This window comes from Schistocerca nitens, chromosome 11, assembly GCF_023898315.1.
Source record: "Schistocerca nitens isolate TAMUIC-IGC-003100 chromosome 11, iqSchNite1.1, whole genome shotgun sequence".
NCBI classification, from domain to species: Eukaryota; Metazoa; Arthropoda; class Insecta; order Orthoptera; family Acrididae; genus Schistocerca; species Schistocerca nitens.
Window position 1 is genome coordinate 18,100,616 of NC_064624.1, and position 17,573 is coordinate 18,118,188.

The 17,573-nt window shown below is 46.6% G+C and overlaps 1 protein-coding gene across 1 annotated transcript in view; it reads right to left on the reverse strand.

The window, feature by feature from the left end:
* LOC126213360 (polyhomeotic-proximal chromatin protein-like) overlaps positions 1 to 14,211 on the reverse strand; it is a 367,100-nt gene extending 352,889 nt beyond the window's left edge. The window contains exon 1 of the mRNA XM_049941064.1: positions 13,836 to 14,211. The gene's annotated coding sequence lies outside the window, so the exon portion shown is untranslated. The remainder of the gene's footprint in view (positions 1 to 13,835) is intronic.
* Positions 14,212 to 17,573: the final 3,362 nt, after the last annotated feature.

The following is a 17,573-nucleotide window of genomic DNA, read 5'->3' on the forward strand; positions in this document are numbered from 1 at the left end:
GGTCCACTGCAGCGCAGATGTGACACTGCTGACCGCGACGTCAAATACTGCCGTTGCAGCGATCACCCACCAGCTCCCAACATGGCGGCCTCACAAGTGCCGTCATCCACCCCCAATTCTCGTTAAGGACGGCTTTGAATAGCACTGGAAATGCGACTATAGTTTACCATTTGTATGCGGGCAAGAAAAACCCATGCTGGGGAAATTCCCGTGGCCTGTCTTCCTCCCATGTCGCACTGCGGTCTTCAAGAGCTTCCGCCGCGAGTTTCAAACGTTTTTCCGTTTCAGGGTCTCGGGCTACCTTCCGTGAATCTACACGGTCCAGTCAGATCAGCACGACCACCGCCTGTGTCCGATGTTACCGTGTAGTAACCGCTCAACCCGACAGGTGGAAACGCTAGCAGCGGAGGATATACACTACTGGCCATTAAAATTGCTACACCACGAAGATGACGTGCTACAGACGCGAAACTTAACCGACACGAAGAAGATGCTGTGATATGCAAACGATTAGCTTTTCAGAGCATTCACACGAGGTTGGCGCCGATGGCGACACCTACAACGTGCTGACATGAGGAAAGTTTCCAACCGATTTCTCATACACAATCAGCAGTTGACCGGCGTTGCCTCGTGAAACGTTGTTGTGATGCCTCGTGTAAGGAGGAGAAATGCGTACCATCACGTTTCCGACTTTGATAAAGGTCGGATTGTAGCCTATCGCGATTGTGGTTTATCGTATCGCGACATTGCTGCTCGCGTCGGTCGAGATACAATGACTGTTAGCAGAATATGGAATCGGTGGGTTCAGGAGGTTAATATGGAACGCCGTGCTGCATCCCAGCGGCCTCGTATCACTAGCAGTCCAGATGACAGGCATCTTATCAGCATGGCTGTAACGGATCGTGCAGCCACGTTTCGATCACTGAGTCAACAGATGGGGACGTTTGCAAGACAACAACCATCTGCACGAACAGTTCGACGACATTTGCAGCAGCATGGACTTTCAGCTCGGAGACCATGGCTGCGGTTACCCTTGACGCTGCATCACAGACAGTAGCGCCTGCGATGGTGTACTCGAAGACGAACCTGGGTCCTCAAATGGCAAAACAACATTTTTTGGGATGAATTCAGGTTTTGTTTACAGCATCGTGATGGTCGCATCCGCGTTTGGCGACATCGCGGTGAACGCACATTGGAAGCGTGTATTCGTCATCGCCATACTGGCGTATCACCCGGCGTGATGGTATGGGGTGCCATCGGTTACACGTCTCGGTCACCTCTTGTTCGCATTGACGGCACTTTGAACAGTGGACGTGACATTTCAGATGTGTTACGACCCGTGGCTCTACCCTTCATTCGATTCCTGCGAAACCCTACATTTCAGCAGCATAATGCACGACTGCATGTTGCTGGTTCTGTAAGGGCGTTTCTGCTTACAGAAGATGTTCGACTGCTGCCCTGGACAGCACATTCTCCAGATATCTCACTAACTAAAAGCGTCTGGTCAATGGTGGCCGAGCAACTGGTTCGTCACAATACGCCAGTCACTATTCTTGATGAACTGTGGTGTCGAGTTGAAGCTGCATGGGCATCTGTACCTGTACACGCCATCCGAGCTCTGTTTGACTCAATGCCCAGGCGTATCAAGGCCGTTATTACGGCCAGAGGTGGTTGTTCTGGGTACTGATTTCTCAGGATGTATGCACCCAAATTGCATGAAAATGTAATCACATGTCAGTTCTAGTATAATATATTTGTCCAATGAATACCCGTTTATCATGCTCATATCTTGTTGGTGTAGCAATTTTAATGGCCAGTAGTGTAGGAAGCGTGTCTAGGTAACGTGGATGTAGTGTGGAGACGGAAATATTTATCTGGTGTCCCAGAGGGCAAGATCAGCGGCTTTCCGGTTATGGGTGGAGGCATTTCCGAACAGTTAAGTCTGTAAACTGTTCTCGAACCGACGTGGTTAAAGTGCGAGGTGCCCGGCTACGCAAAATCGGCGTTGAGACACAGCGGCGTACCGCGGACTACAGATGAGAGGGCTGAACGGCGGCTGCAGAACGGACGGGCGAGTAGGCCTGCGACTGACCGCCCAGGCAAGCCGCCGCCTCGTTCTCGCACCCCTGCTGATTGCTAACCATCGGCGCCGAAAGCTGGAATTGGCGCGTCAATACCGCATCTGGACATCGACTGACTGGTGAGAGCTGGCCTTTCGACATGTACCTCGTTTTATCCTCCATCGGACAGATGACCAAATGCGTGTACGGCGTGAAACGTCTGAAATCAAACACACTATAACAATCAACGGAATCGTCCACGCCGGTGGCATTCCCTCGTTATTCTGGGACGCACAAGGGATCAACACAAGTATCCATCGCTGTGGACCACGTGGAGGGGTCTAAGGCGCTGCAGTCATCGACTATGCGGCTGGTCCCGGCGGAGGTTCGAGTCCTCCCTCGGGCATGGGTGTGTGTGTTTGTCCTTAGGATAATTTAGGTTAAGTAGTGTGTAAGCTTAGGGACTGATGACCTTAGCAGTTAAGTCCCGTAAGATTTCACACACATTTGGACATTTTTTGGACCACGTCCAGCCCTACAAGCAGTGTGTTTTACCTTGCCACAATGACATACCGGCAGGATAATGCAACGTCCACGCGAGTGATTCAATTAGCACCTGGAGGAGTTTGCAGTTTTCAGCTGCGCACTAAACTCTCGGGATTGAAACCCGACCGAGAATTTGTTGGACCGCCACGATAGGCCTGTTCAGGACGCGAATCCTGAACCCAGGAACGTAGCGCAGCTGGCCACGGGTCTGGAGGCGGCACGGGCCCACAAGGCTGTCGCCACCTTCCAGAACCCACCTCGCACGTCCGCGCTGCAAAAACTGGTTACGCAGCCTTTTGACAGGTGGTCGCATTAATGTGACTGGGCACTGTTTATACAGTTCTAGACGACAGGTCTACGCATTGTAGTACAAATCAGGTACACATACACTATGTCATCAAAAGTATCCGGACAACACCAAAAAATATACCTTTTTCATATTAGCTGCATTACGCTACCACGTACTCCCAGGTACTCCATATCAGCGACCTCACTAATTAGACATGTTGAGAGGGCGCAACGTGGTCAGGTGACTGGGTGTCACTTGTGTCATGCGTCTGTACGCGAGATTTCCACACTCCTAAACGTCCCCAGGTCCACTGTTTCCGATGCGATAGTGAAGTGGAAACGTGAAGGGACACGTACAGCACAAAAGCGTACAGGCCGACCTCGTCTGTTGACCGACAGAGACCGCCGACAGTTGAAGAGGGTGGTAGCCTGTAGTAGGCAGACATCTATCCACACCATCACACAGGAATTCCAAACTGCTTCAGGATCCACTGCAAGAACAATAGCAGTTAGGCGGGAGCTGAGAAAACTAGGATTTCATGGTGGAGCGGCTGCTCATAAGCCACACATCACGCCGGTAAATCCCAAACGACGCCTCGCTCGGTGTAAGGAGTGGAGAAACGTTGTGTGGAGTGACGAATCACGGTACACAATGTGGCGACCCGATGACACAGTGTGGGTATGGCGAAAGCCCGGTCAACGTCATCTGCCAGCCTGAGCAGTGCCGACAGTAAAATTCGGAGGCGGTGGTGTTATGGTGTGGTGGTGTTTTTCATGGATGGGGCTTGCACCCTATGTTGTCTTATGTGACACTATCACAGCACAGGCCTACTTTGATGTTTTAAGCACATTCTTGCTTCCCTCTGTTGAAGAGCAATTCAGGGATGGCGATTGCATCTTTCAACACGATCGAGCACCTTTTCATAATGCACGGCCTGTGACGGAGTGGTTACACGACAACAACATCCCTGTAATGGACTGGCCTGCACAGAGTCCTGACCTGAATCCTGTAGAACACCGAATACGCGCAAGGCCTCCTCACCGACCGTCATCGATACCTCTCCTCAGTGCAGCACTCTGTGAAGAATGGGCTGCCATTCCCCAAGAAACATTCCAGATCCTGATTGAATTCCAGCAATACCGATGGAGGGCGTCACGAACTTTTAAGGCATTTTGAGGCAGGTGTCTGTATACTTTTGACCACATAGTATATTATTTACTATGTAGGGGTAAGAATCGGGAGCCCCCTATTCGACTGGGGGTGACAATGTGGAGTCAAAAGGGGAGAGGAAAACATGCACAGACAGGGAGGGGCGAACACGACGTAGACTCACATATGAGGGAGGATATGGACACAATGTGTGAGAGGAGGAGATGGACAGAGAAATGGAAAAGGAGGAGATGGACAGAGAGAGGGGGAGGAGCACATGGACAAGTTGAAGGAAAGAGATGGACACACGGCGAGGTCGTGGATTGGGGGTGGGGCAGAGAAGTTGGGAAGAGGGAATAAACTGAGAAAGGGGAGAAGAGACGAATAGGAGGAGGCCGAGGAGTAGATGGACTGAGAGATGGGGAGGACGAAACGGACAAGGGGAGGGGGACGAGATAAATGGAGTCAGGAGATGGTCTAGAGGAGGTTGGGTGCAAGAAATGCAAAGACAAGCAAGGAGCAGATGGAGAGGACATAGGCAGTGGTGGCAGCAGGGGGAGAATGCGCTGTGAGGAAGACAGCAGAGGTGGACAAAGAGAGAGGGGGGGGGGAGAAGGTGACGGTCTAATGGAATTGGAGTAAATACATACCGGGACAACGGCCGCTACTCAGCTACGTAGTTGCATAAGAGACGGAGTTTCGACTGTCGCCCCCTCTTGGAACAAATCTTCCGGCACCCACGTGGAATGCTGCAAAATATTTTTACGTAGCTAAGGTTGGCAACGAGCCTAAGAGTTTCGCAGCGGCCCGAAATCAGCAGACTTTAAGCTATAAGACGAGGGCCGTACTTTTAAAGTGTGCCATATTGTTCCTCGAGGTATGTAGGTCTACTGCAGCCTCGCAGGCGCTCAGGGGCCAACGCGGCACTATGTTTGCGTATTTTTTTCAAATTGTTGCCAAGTCGTTTCATCCATACATGTATTTTTTCATCATTACTAACTTTACGACAGGAGCGGGTATACAATGTAAAAGGCATATTACTATATAAATAACTGGGTCTCAGCATCTATTCCACAATGCCAGGTCTTGTAAGCGATGACATACAGCTCACAGGTACATCTGCAATAGCACTGAAGCACTATGCCTCGTCGACGTGTATATCGTCAACGTCGCCATCGCATGCCAGTCTACAAACACATAATAAGCCTCGAGAATGAACTTGGCACAAATAGAACTGCACAAAGTGTCATATTGAATGGACCGATGTTTTTCCGTGAATGTCGAGTTAATTTCAGTCTTGGCATTGGCACATGGAGTACTGGAAGTGGATCGTTTACTCTCGCTATCGTCCGATGTGAGAATGCCTCTCTACCTGAACTCGAATCATTCGCCGACCGAGATGTCATCGCTTTCAAGACGTGGCATTGTGGAATGAATAGATGCTAAGACCCAATCTAGACCTAGTTATATCACCTGTCACGAGTTGTCCGCGCTGGAACGGCGGTTGTGAGGTCGTGACGGGTCTGTATTGCTAAACGGCTAACCAGATCCACGGTTTTCGGCACACGATCACAGTTGCAGGTTGCATACCTAACGGCTGCCAGGAGCAACAAAAATTTGTTTTTCAATATGTCGCGTGATCATTACCGACGGAGCGCAAGGTCGTACTGTGTCAAGGATGGGGGAAGGAAATCGGCCGCGCCCTTTCAAAGGAACCATCCCGGCATTTGCCTGGAGCGATTTACGGAAATAATGGAAAACCTTTAACTGGATGGCAGGACGCGGGTTCGAACAGCCGTCCTCCCGAATGCGAGTCCAGTGTGCTAACCTCTGCCACAGCAACCTCGCTCGGTGATGGAGGCTAGATGGGTGGGGACCAGCTGATCGAAGATAGAGCGAGACCTCATACTGCCTCGCAGGCAGCGGTCTGCCAAGCGCGGGACACGTCGAATCCTTGAGTGGTGGTGTTTCTACCTACAGTATCAACTACACCACACATCACGCACACTGCTACACCTGCAAAAGTAAACGCTGTTTACCACCTCAAACTGGCTACAAACACTGTCTAAGGGAGATTTTCTACATTTTGCCGCCCTGTGCAGCCAAGCTATTCTTCCTAGAGAAAAAACGAATACGACCGTTTCTGTAGGAAAATTGGTGCTCTTTAATTTTTCACTTGAATGTTTTTTCGCTAGAGGCCGTGGTTTTCGTGCTATACCAGATAAAAGTAGGGAAGTGACTTTCAACTCCCCCCCCCCCCGCCCCCCTTCGGTCAGAATTATTATAGTGTTGTGTGCGGCAGTTCCTTGTACAAACATCTGGTTCAAATGACTGTGAGCACTATGGGGCTTAACATCTGAGGTCATCAGTCCCCTAGAACTTACAACTGCTAAAAACCTAACTAACCTAAGGACATCACACACATTCATGCCCGAGGCAGGATTCGAACCTGCGACCGTAGCGGTCGCGCGGTTCCAGACTGTAGCGCCTAGAACCGTACAAACGTCTGGGGCTACAAGAATTACGAGCAACACTTCATAAATAATGGTCAGGGTGGTATTCATGTGGATTGCTTGGTGCAACAACAATGAAAACTCTCATGCAAGTGGGAACTCGAGAAACCTGCACGTTCTTTTGTTTCTGCTTTGTGTTCTCTAACATGAAATTGGCAAGAGTAGAAATGTACCCTGCAGGGGTCTCTGGTACTGTGACTGTTGAATATCAGAGGTCGTACACCAAGAGCGAATCTTTAAGCGGCAAAAACCCGACAGAAATCCACAGTATGTTAAGTGAAGTTTGTGGTGAGTTTGCAGTGGATCGTAGTACAATTTCACGTTGGGTTAGTCGTTTCCGTGGTGCTCGTACGAGCACAGGAGGTAATCCGAGACCCTGAAACGCAGAAACCTTAACAGATGAGCGAAGTGTGAAACTCGTGGCGGAAGCTCTTTAACAAAATCGCAGCGCGACTCGTGAGGGAACAGTCCGAAGCCACGGGAATTTCCCCAACATCAGTATTCCGTATTCTGACAAATGTTGGGCTGCTGAAGAAAAGCAGAAACGCCTGGACATTGCAACCTTGCTCGAACAACGATTCGACCGTGAACACCAAGGCTTCTTGCGCCGAATTATCGCTGTTGACGAAACGTGGATTGGAGACTGTGAACCGGAGCTGAAACCACAGTCCAGTGAGTGGAGAGGTTCAGATTCTCCACGGCCAAAAAAAATTTCGCATGCTCAATCAAAGCCTAGCCAAATGATGATTTTTGCTTACGATCACCAAGGAATCAGCATGACAAATTGAGTCGCACGTGAAACAAGTGTCAAAACAGTGTATTATCGGAACTTCGTGCAGAACCTGCGCAGAAAAATGCACAGAAGCCAACCTCAGTTAGTCTATAATGCTCTCCCACAGACTGGCGATGTTGTAGCCGCAAAACTGCGCGAGTACGGATGTGAAGAAGTATTGTCGGACGCTACCTACAGCCCGGAAATGAGCCCACCAGACTTCGACTTGTTCCCGAAGTTGAAAAAACCAGTGTGTGTGGACGTCGTTACCTCCGTTTGGATGAGCTTTCTACCACCGTCACCCAAGTCATTCGACAGACGAATAGAAGTGGAGTCCTGGATCGAATAATACACCTTCCCGACCTTGGGATTCAATGACAGGGAAGCAGGGAAACTATACTGAAAGAGTGTCAAGAGATATATAAAAAAATTAAAGTGTAAGTAAAAAAAATTAAGAGTGCATTATTTAAGAAATGTTCCTCGTATTTCCCATATTCTACCTTGGTCGGGCTATTACGCTACCTGTTTGGTCGTGCACAAGAAATTTTAAAACTGACGTTTTTATAAGTTTTACGTCACAATTCTATAAATTTTAACAGCATAAAATTAACAGTTAAACTATTCTGTTCGTCTGCCCTTCTTACTACAAAACTATGTTTGTAAGGGTTGGTTTCGGATCGAATTGGAAACGTAATTAGTTTTTCCGTAACGTTTATGAAAGTCCGCCTTTCTTTTATTACCTCCCCCCAACCATGGGAAAGTTTAAATAAATAATGTTAACGGAATAGCTGACTACGCCGTTCGCGTCATAGACCGATCATTGAAGATCCAAAACGGTCGAATATCGGAAATAATTCTCGTAGTCGCAAATTTTTGTACAGTGGTAGGACAGAGTGCCATGAACATAGTAAATTTCGTGCCTGGTGAAGCGTGAGTCTAACGGTTACAGATGCGTTTCAAGGTCGCTCTGTTACGTTGTTCCTGAATAGCTCGAAAACCGTGGTATCCAGCGAAAAAGTATCCCAGAACACGCTGAAACTACAACTCTCCTACAAAAACAGGTCCTATTCATTCTTTCACTACAGCTAACAGTCTGCGCGAAGAGAATATTGAAAATCTCGCGCGATGCGATTGCGCCATAGCAGAGGTGGTGTATGTAGAGCAATTTGAGGGAATTTCCCCGTTTGATACACCCCGAGCGTCCTATATCTTAAGTTGCTAGTCTCGACTTCGTCTATACTAATGTGGTACGCTGTTAACCGTTACGGTTTACACCCTCCATAATCCACAAGCCACTGTGCAGTGTGTGGTCGAGGGCGCTTTTAACCAATATTACACTCTTTTCAATCCCATTTGCTTCCTCTTGCAAAGCAGTTCGACCCACCCCTCAAAAATTCTCCAGAAAATCGACTTTGAACTTTTCCAACCATGTTCAATATGCTAAAGTAAGTGATATATTTTTCGGCAAGCAGTGTGACTATGTGATAGTGTTTACGATCGCTGCGTGCGTGTGTGTGTGTGTAGGGTGGTAAGGTGGTGGTGGTGGTGGGGGGGGGGGGGAGAACTGGGTACGACTGGAATCTGATTTTTGAAACAAAGGTACATGTTCGATGAGTATTTCCGTGAAGCAAGAAGCGCACGAAACTGTTTATCTCTAAATCGAGTCTAATTTCGGTTATTTATTCTTTTTTTGCTGTTCAGCTTGAATACCAACGTCATTTAAATATGAAATTCATCAAATGTATGTTAACTACGACATCTAATAGTCATTTTTATGAAAAATGCACGTCTTCTTATTTCCAGTTATATACTGCATACAACAATTCTCAGTTATCGATATTTTATATAAGATTGTTAATTAAGGGCTTGTTTGAGTAAAAACTACAAATTAATGTTTTCTTCTTCTTGTATTCTACACTTCACGTAAACGCTCACATAACATGCACCTAATTTTTGGTTACGCCGTGATTCGAACCCAGGACCCCCCCAGGAGAACACACTAACACATGAGCAAGCTGCTTTCCGCCAGAACATCACCTCAATTAAGAATATTAAAAATGGTTGGAAGTTTTCGAAGTCGATTTTGCAGAGTATTTTTTGAGAGTTGCATCGAACTGCTTCGGGACATGTATCTAAATTCTCAACTTCAAAACCACCATAAATATAAAAAATTACGAAAATCCATTACGAGCGAGGGAAAATTTACTGCCTAAATACCTATTAAAATGCGCAATAATTCCTCTTCTGCAGGTCTCATGATCCCTACGTGATACGTACCTAGGAGGCAGCAAACGGGTCGGATAATTATCATCGAATGCAGGTTCAGTCCACAGCTTTGGCGAGACCTACACAGCCGTTCTTCAAAGAATTCCCCTATAATTCTCCTTAGCTGCACAGCACGCAACTGCACGCATCCTATGGCTGTAACCAATGTGATGTCTTCCACATTAGAACGGTAGTCCTAAATTTTGAAACGTTGCAATCGATACGAAATGTAGAAGTGTTTTATCGCATTTCGCTCAATTGCAATAGGATTAAACCTGCAGCAGCAAATAATATTTAACGTCTACTGAAACAGCAAGAAAATCGTAACAATCTGATGCAGAGCATATAGCCTACTTTTTGAATACGTTCGAGTGATAAATTAATAAAAGAACCCTTAAAGTTCAAAAACAGATATTAAAACCTTAACTATTTCTGGTGTGGGTCACAGCCTTCACGAATTTTTAGATGACGTTGTGTTCGCTCGTAGGTGTGATTATTCTATTGCACTATCAATCGTCTGTAATGACACAGTACAATGGAAAATGTGATGCCTTGTTATGGTATAGAAACTGGTTAAAAATAACGTCGTTGCGGGGCTGTGTCACTCTTGTACTATTTCCATTGACTGACTTCAGCCTACATGTAAATCAGCAAAATCTACTCAATATTAACAGCAAGCACTGGCTCTGTTACCATCAAGATTGACACAACCCAGCAAGAATGTTATTTTTAACCTATTCCATAACGACACATTGAATTTTTATCTTGTGTTATAGGCGTGTCTTAATACGTGCCTGGAAATGGCACAAAAGTGGACACTGCAGAAGCGGAATAAAAGAGTTACAACTAAAACCGAACATAACGTCATTGAAATACAGTAAAACGTTGCAGATTTGGTTATGCTGCAACCCATGTTACAGTAGACTGCAGTCTGGAATTACAGATACCTCTTTTTCTGTATTTGCACGGTTCCTTATAGCCATTAGAAGATAAATCTTACACATGGTGGCAAATAAACACGCTTGTTTCATTCTGCAAATATGTGACGAAACAGCAAACCACGAAATGCAATGGGTTACCAAACACATCACGCAAGGGACTATGGATCTTTGCTACAATTATCATCGGCAACGTACACTAACAATATTCATGGCTGAGCACGAGTCTTCACGCAGAAGAAAAGCACTGTTAACTAAATGCCTTAATTGCTGGGGATACAGAAAGTATGACTCAGTCTTTGTCATCTAGCAACGGACACACACGGCAACAGCAATGCATTAAGCAAAAACACAGTAATGGCTACCAGTTGTTTACACTGCGCATGCAAAGACCGCAAGAAATGTATGCAAAGAAAACAGCGGCAAAAGTACTGCTTTCTGAATATGGCTCGATAGCTCGGCAAATTGCAAAACAGACGACTAGTAACAATATCTGTAAAACATGAGAGCAGCCACGATTTCAAAGATGCTTCGCAAGCAGTCTCTGGCTGGGAATTTCCACAGTTGGGAACATCTTTATCGACCATCTGCGACGGGCATCTCTGCCGTCGAAACTCTTTGCTCCATTGAGAACAACGGCTTGTGTACAAACTGCGATGTGATTTTCCAAATAAATGAAAGAAAGCTGTGCATTTAAGACGAGCTAGTGCCGTTCATTTACAAATCGCAGAAAATAATGTTTCCGCCAACACGTGGCTACAATCAAAATACAAACATCTGTATGTGATAAGAAGAAATGATGCCCGACGCTTGAATTCCAATACGCATCACATACACAAAGGTACGTACAGATTTTAATAGATCGTATCGTGATTATAATGTGCAAGAAACATTCGTTTGTGCAGATTACTTGAAAGTATATCAGCTAAGGTATTGACCGCTGTTCCTAACGTATTCAGACATCACTAAGCAAACGCAGGGGAAACCTTAAAGTGATGTGCAAGAAAATGCAACACGGTCCCTCTGATTTGCTAGCGTGCTAAGCCCAAGGACTTGTACATACATCTTTGTTGGTTTAGTAACAGTTCGTGTTTACGGATGTACTTGCTTCTCTCAAAATGTAAATACAGCTGTCTCAGATGCTGATAGTCAGGTAAGCACTATCAGCTTTGTCGTTCTTGATGCTGGTAGATTTTACAACGTTTCTCTCTACACATTTTTCATGATTGTACGATGAGCACAGGTTAGGTAATAAAGGGACGCGGGTGCAGAAATGAATGACGTGTTATTTACTGGGGTGATCGCCGGCAGCATTATTCTGAAAATATGCACGAAATGAGATAGTAATATGTAGACCACAATTATTCTATTTAATTAAGTATTTCAGACGAGTTATTGTTAAGCTTTGCAAATCTTTTCAACTTTACAGTTGGCTTTTTTAAACATCCTATTTTACAGAATTTTATTATTATCGAATGGTATTTTCTGAAGTCACTAATATCGTTTTGCGAAAGAATAACAAAGGAACTAAAATAGACCGAAACAAAATGTAAGAACAAACGATTTGAAAAGTGCCTTTCGTAGCTCTAAAAGCAGTTGAGAGACATAACCATTTTATTTCATAACAATTTAATACTTGCGTGACGCTAGAACCTTTATTCTGCGTAGTGTTCTGTCACTCATTAACATAAAGCTGAGCTGCGCACGTAAATTTAAAGTTTACACGCAAACGAGTTAGGTCATAACGCTGAAAAACTTGTTGAAAATATACCAACACTATGAAATTACCTTCTATACGTGAAGTTCACTACGTTTCTTATTTTCCAATCTCGGACTTTGGCGTAGAGATATATGGCGAAACATAGCACCGCTGTATTCACCATAGCTGTAAATAATATGCAGCAAAATACCCGCCGTTAATTTGCCTAATGTGCAACACATGTTTTCAGTGTGTACCTTACAGTTTCTAGTTTTAATAACGAAACGTGTGTTAAATATGGCGCAAAGGTATGCATCGTGTTACGCTACAAGTCTCTTTCTTACCCCAACATTGGAATTTTTTAGCTCCGACGGCTTATAAACAAAATTTCACCATCCATCCCAACGCAAACTTCAAGCTACTCTACAATTTAGTCTGTCACTGTGGTAGATTTTTTAATGTTTTTAGGATGCACTATCGCACTATGATCCGAAATGTCGCACTGATATGTCTAAATTTAAGTGTTACCGGAAACCGTAAATCGCCGTTCTTAAAACGTATACCACAGTGAAGTACAGCTAAGTTGGTCTAACACGTTTATTTCTTTATCTTGCGACGAGTAGCAGTTTGCTGATATGGCTTTTATCTTGACAGCTCTTAATCTGAGTTAAGTAGTAGGATATTGTACTACTAGCAGTACAGAACATAAAATTTTAAAACCCCTTGCGAGAAGGCAACACTTTGGGCACCCCTGGCGGGACTCTGGCAAACATCGACTAAGCTCACGAGACGGGGGGAAAGGGGGGGGGGGAGGATGACGAGAGAAGAACCAAAGGACGCAGGCAGCAGAGAACGGGACAGAATGGAGGAACGGTAGTTAAGATTCCCGAGGAGGATATGAAAGATGGCGGGGGTGTTCAGTGAGGAGGGGGCGGGGGAAGGAACAATAATAATGATGATGGGGCCCACACGGCCACGGGCGAAGGAGATAAACATCGAGCCAACCTCCCAGCCGAGGTGATTTAAAACGACCACCAAGGCGGAACCGGAATAAAATAAGAACAGTGCGGTGGGATAGCGGTCCTGCACGGCCAACAAGATACGGCGGGCAAAACCAGTCCGATTTAATAATAAAAAAAAAGCTAATGACGATACCCAAAAAAGGAAAATCGATACAATTCGTTTACATACCTGGGCATGCTCTCTATTTACAAATCAAGCCAACTAACGCGCACTATTAACTAGGGCACTCTAATCTGAAAATTCGAAAAAAAATATGTCGACTGTTAAACTCCGCGATCACAGATATTGATAAACTACTACGAAACGGCATTTCAGAACAAAGGAACCATCACTATAATGTGTTAAGAAATACGAAAACACTGCTCTAAAACAGAGTTTAACAATTCCAAGAGAATCCAGGTTAGATAAATTGCTAAAATACGCGGTTAAAAACCTACCAGCTGTAGTATTACGAACAATATTACGATCGACTCTTGAACATGAAAGTGCCGTCTACCTATACGCACTAGAGAATCCGACAGATTGCGTGGTTATAGTTCAAATGCATTCGTGCTGAGAAGAATAAGAAAATAAACGCTTACCTAGTTCAGCTGCATAATCCAAACTTGGAGAATGAGGTAATATATCCCAGTTGTATCGTTTTTCGTTGCACTCGCGTCAGGAAACTGAGAAACAGGCGCACCGCGACTCTACCGCGAACCACGTTGACTATTCAGCAAGTACGTCGAAACTGTTCCATGGTAGCAGTCCCGTACCAAGTCCGAGAGAGCAAATGTCACATGTTTACATACACTATCCGTTGTTATGTATTTACACCGAGTGCAGCACCGATGTAAAGCAATTTTTTTTTTCAAACGGTAGCGCCTAAGGCTGGACTGAGAGAATGTATCCCTAACGAGAAACACATCTTCCACAGTGGCGAACGTCCACGGTCGAAATCTTTAGTGGGGAACGGTGCTAGAGGGGCCTGGCACGGCTAGCTACGATGTAACGGCCGCTGCGATTGGTCGACGGCGCGACCCCTCGGAACGGCAGCCGCGAGATAGCGGTTGTAAGCCGTCGCGCTATTGGTCGGCCAGCGTCGTCCAACCACCTGAGCTGGCTCGGCTACTGCGCAGCGTTTCTGCGCAGAAACTCCGCCGGGAAGGAAGCGGAGTCAGGGCCGAGCGCGCGGACCAGGGGGGGAAGCGGATGCGGCGCCGACGGCCGCAGGGCGCAGGCGCGGCGACTGCCGTATCGGCTGGCTGTAGAAGGCGAGCTATTTGCCCGCGGCTCGGCGAGCGAGCAGGCGCAGGGGGAAGTTCAATTACTGCTAGGGGGGGGATGTCGGGGGGCGGGGGGCTGTAAGGGGGGGACGGGCCGCGGCGTTCTGCCCGCGTCCCCAGGGAGCGAGATGCGAGGGGAAAAACGAGCGAGCCAACAGCTCGCCCGGGCAGCGCACAAAATGAAAAACGTGACGCGGCGCCGAGCTGTGACCATCTCTGTCTCTCTCTCTCTCTCTCTGCCGCTGTCCCAGAAATGCGGTCGGACGGGATTAATATATTATCCCTTCTACTCTACAGGCAGGACCCCAACCTCGACTGGTTGTTCGCCTGGAGCAGTGTGTGTGTGTGTGTGTGTGTGTGTGCGTGTGTATTTCATTCCATTCCATTCGCTGCCTGTCTGCCCTGTTCTTTTTCGTTTCTTTTTTTCGTGCCGAGCTCGTTCCACATCGCGGTCGCCTTCAAAAGCCTCTCATCTGAGTGTACCCCGTAATTGGCTCGTATCCCAGCCATTCACTCATCTCTTTTTACTGCTACATCTGCATATCCGGTCAGCAGGCTACTGTACTACGTACTACGTACCAATGTCAGCCATTCTTTCTCTCTCTTATGCCATTCGCATAATTAGCGAGACTAAAATTAACTACTATTCACATCTATAGTTTATAACCCAGTGCGAACTGCATGGCAGAGGGTTGTTTCAAGGGAACTTCCCCATCGCACCCCCTTGAGATTTAGTTACAAGTTGGCACAGTGGATAGGCCTTGAAAAACTGAACACAGATCAATCGAGAAAACAGGAAGAAGTTGCGTGGAAGTATGAAAAAAATAAGCAAAATAAACAAACTGAGTAGTCCATGTGTAAGATAGGCAACATCAAGGATAATGTGAGCTCAGGAGCGCTGTGGTCCCGTGGTTAGCGTGAGCAGCTGCGGAACGAGATGTCCTTGGTTCAAGCCTCCCTCGGATGAGGAGTTTGATTTTTTTATTTTCAGACAATTATTATCTGTCCGTCCGTCCGTCCGATGCGATCACTTTTTTGGTAGTGGTTATCACATCCACAAGAAAACCTAAATCCGGCAAGGTAGAAGAATCTTTTTACCGATTCGCCAAGTGTACTAGTTAGGTGGGTCGACAACGTATTCCTGTCATGTGACGCACATGCCTTCACCAGTGTCGTATAGAATATATCAGACGTGTTTTCCTGTGGAGGAATCGTTTGACCTATGACCTATGACCCATTGGAGAGGCACGTCCTTTCGTCTACTAATCGCACGGTTTTGTGGTGCGGTCGCAAAACACAGACACTAAACTTATTACAGTGAACAGACACGTCAATGAACGAACGGACGGATGATAACTTTGCGAAAATAAAGAAAGTAAACTTTTCACTCGACGGAAGACTTGAACCAAGGACCTCTCGTTCCGCAGCTGCTCACGCTAACCACGGGACCACGGCGCTCCTGAACTCAGAGTATCCTTGATGTTGCCAATCTTACACATGGACTACTCAGTTTGTATATTTTGCTTATTTTTTTCATAGTTCCGCACAACTTCTTCCTGTTTTCTCGATTGATCTGTGTTTAGTTTTACACGGCCTATCCACTGTGCCAACTTATAACTAAATCTGAGGGCGGGGCGGGGGGGGGGGGGGGGGCACCTGGCCACGAAAGCACCATCGTACCGCGTAAAGACAAACATCCGCACAGAACTTACCAGGCTGACTTCGCTGCTCCCAGCGCTCTACAACACTTTAATGAAATGTTAGGCTCACGGTACTGTGCCAGACATCGCCTCTCTGTACAAAGGTAACGGGCGATCACGCTAACTACAATTTCTACCGCCGAATTTCACTGCCGACAATTGTCGGAAAGTACTTGTTCTTCTGGTGCTCGGCAGACCGGAGAAAATTTTCCGAGCGTGCGTACCCTGAGTCTGAATACGCGTTTCGAGCCCACCGATCTACTACTTATGAAGTCTTTACACGGCGAGGAGTTCAGGAAAAAATGTCGCGAGCAGAAGACCCCGTCGTCCATTGCTTTCATCGACCGAAAAAGGCAGCAGGGCAGGAGAGTTTACTTTACTAGCGAAAATAGGGCGTCCTCCAAAACTCCTGAAGCTGCTCACTGCTTTTCACAACAATAAGCGGGGTTCTGTGGTATTTGGAGGAAGCACAGCAGACGTTTTTCTTCCACAAAGAAGAGGTCACCAAGGCTGTGTACTGGCAAGTACTTTGTTTGGGATATTCTTCACGCTACTGCTCAAAGTTCTTTTCTGCGAAACAAATCTGGCCATACATGTATTGGGTTGGTGCGTAAGTTCGTAACGTTTTCCAAAATTTTAATAACCACAACGGATACACACAACACAGGCTCTAGTCATCAATAATATGTTCTCCTTCACTGTTTACAACCGGCTGGCATCGCTGGGGCAGCTTTTCGATTCCGCGGCTGTAGAAATCACGTGCTTTCGACTGGAAGATGGTTCAAATGGCTCTGAGCACTATGGGACTTAACTTCTGAGGTCATCAGTCCCGTAGACTTAGAACTACTTAAGCCTAACTAACCTAAGGACTTCACACACATCCATGCCCGAGGCAGGATTCCAACCTGCGACCGTAGCGGTCGCGCGGTTCCAGACTTTAGTGCCTAGAACCGCACGGCCACTCAGGCCGGCGACTGGAAGAACTCGCCGAGCCACGTTCGGAGTGTATTTTCACCCTGAAAGCAAATTCCTTGGCGGCTGTTCGATAGGCAGCGGAAAAGAGAATCTCAAGGGCCAGATCCAGCGAGTAAGGTCGGTGCGGCATGACTTCCCAAACCCAAAATCCTGTACAGGGTTTTTTTTTTGTGAGTACAGCAGAATGCGGACGGGCTTTACCGTGCAGTAGCATCACTTCACGCAGTCTTCCTGGTTGTCGTTCTGGGTCTGCGTCTACAAGACGTCTCAGTGGTCCTCCGTAAATTTGAGCGCTGACTGTTAAACCTACGGGAAGCAATTCGTAGTACACCACTCCCTCGTTGTTCCGCTAGATGCGTAAAATTCTCTCTTTTCTGGA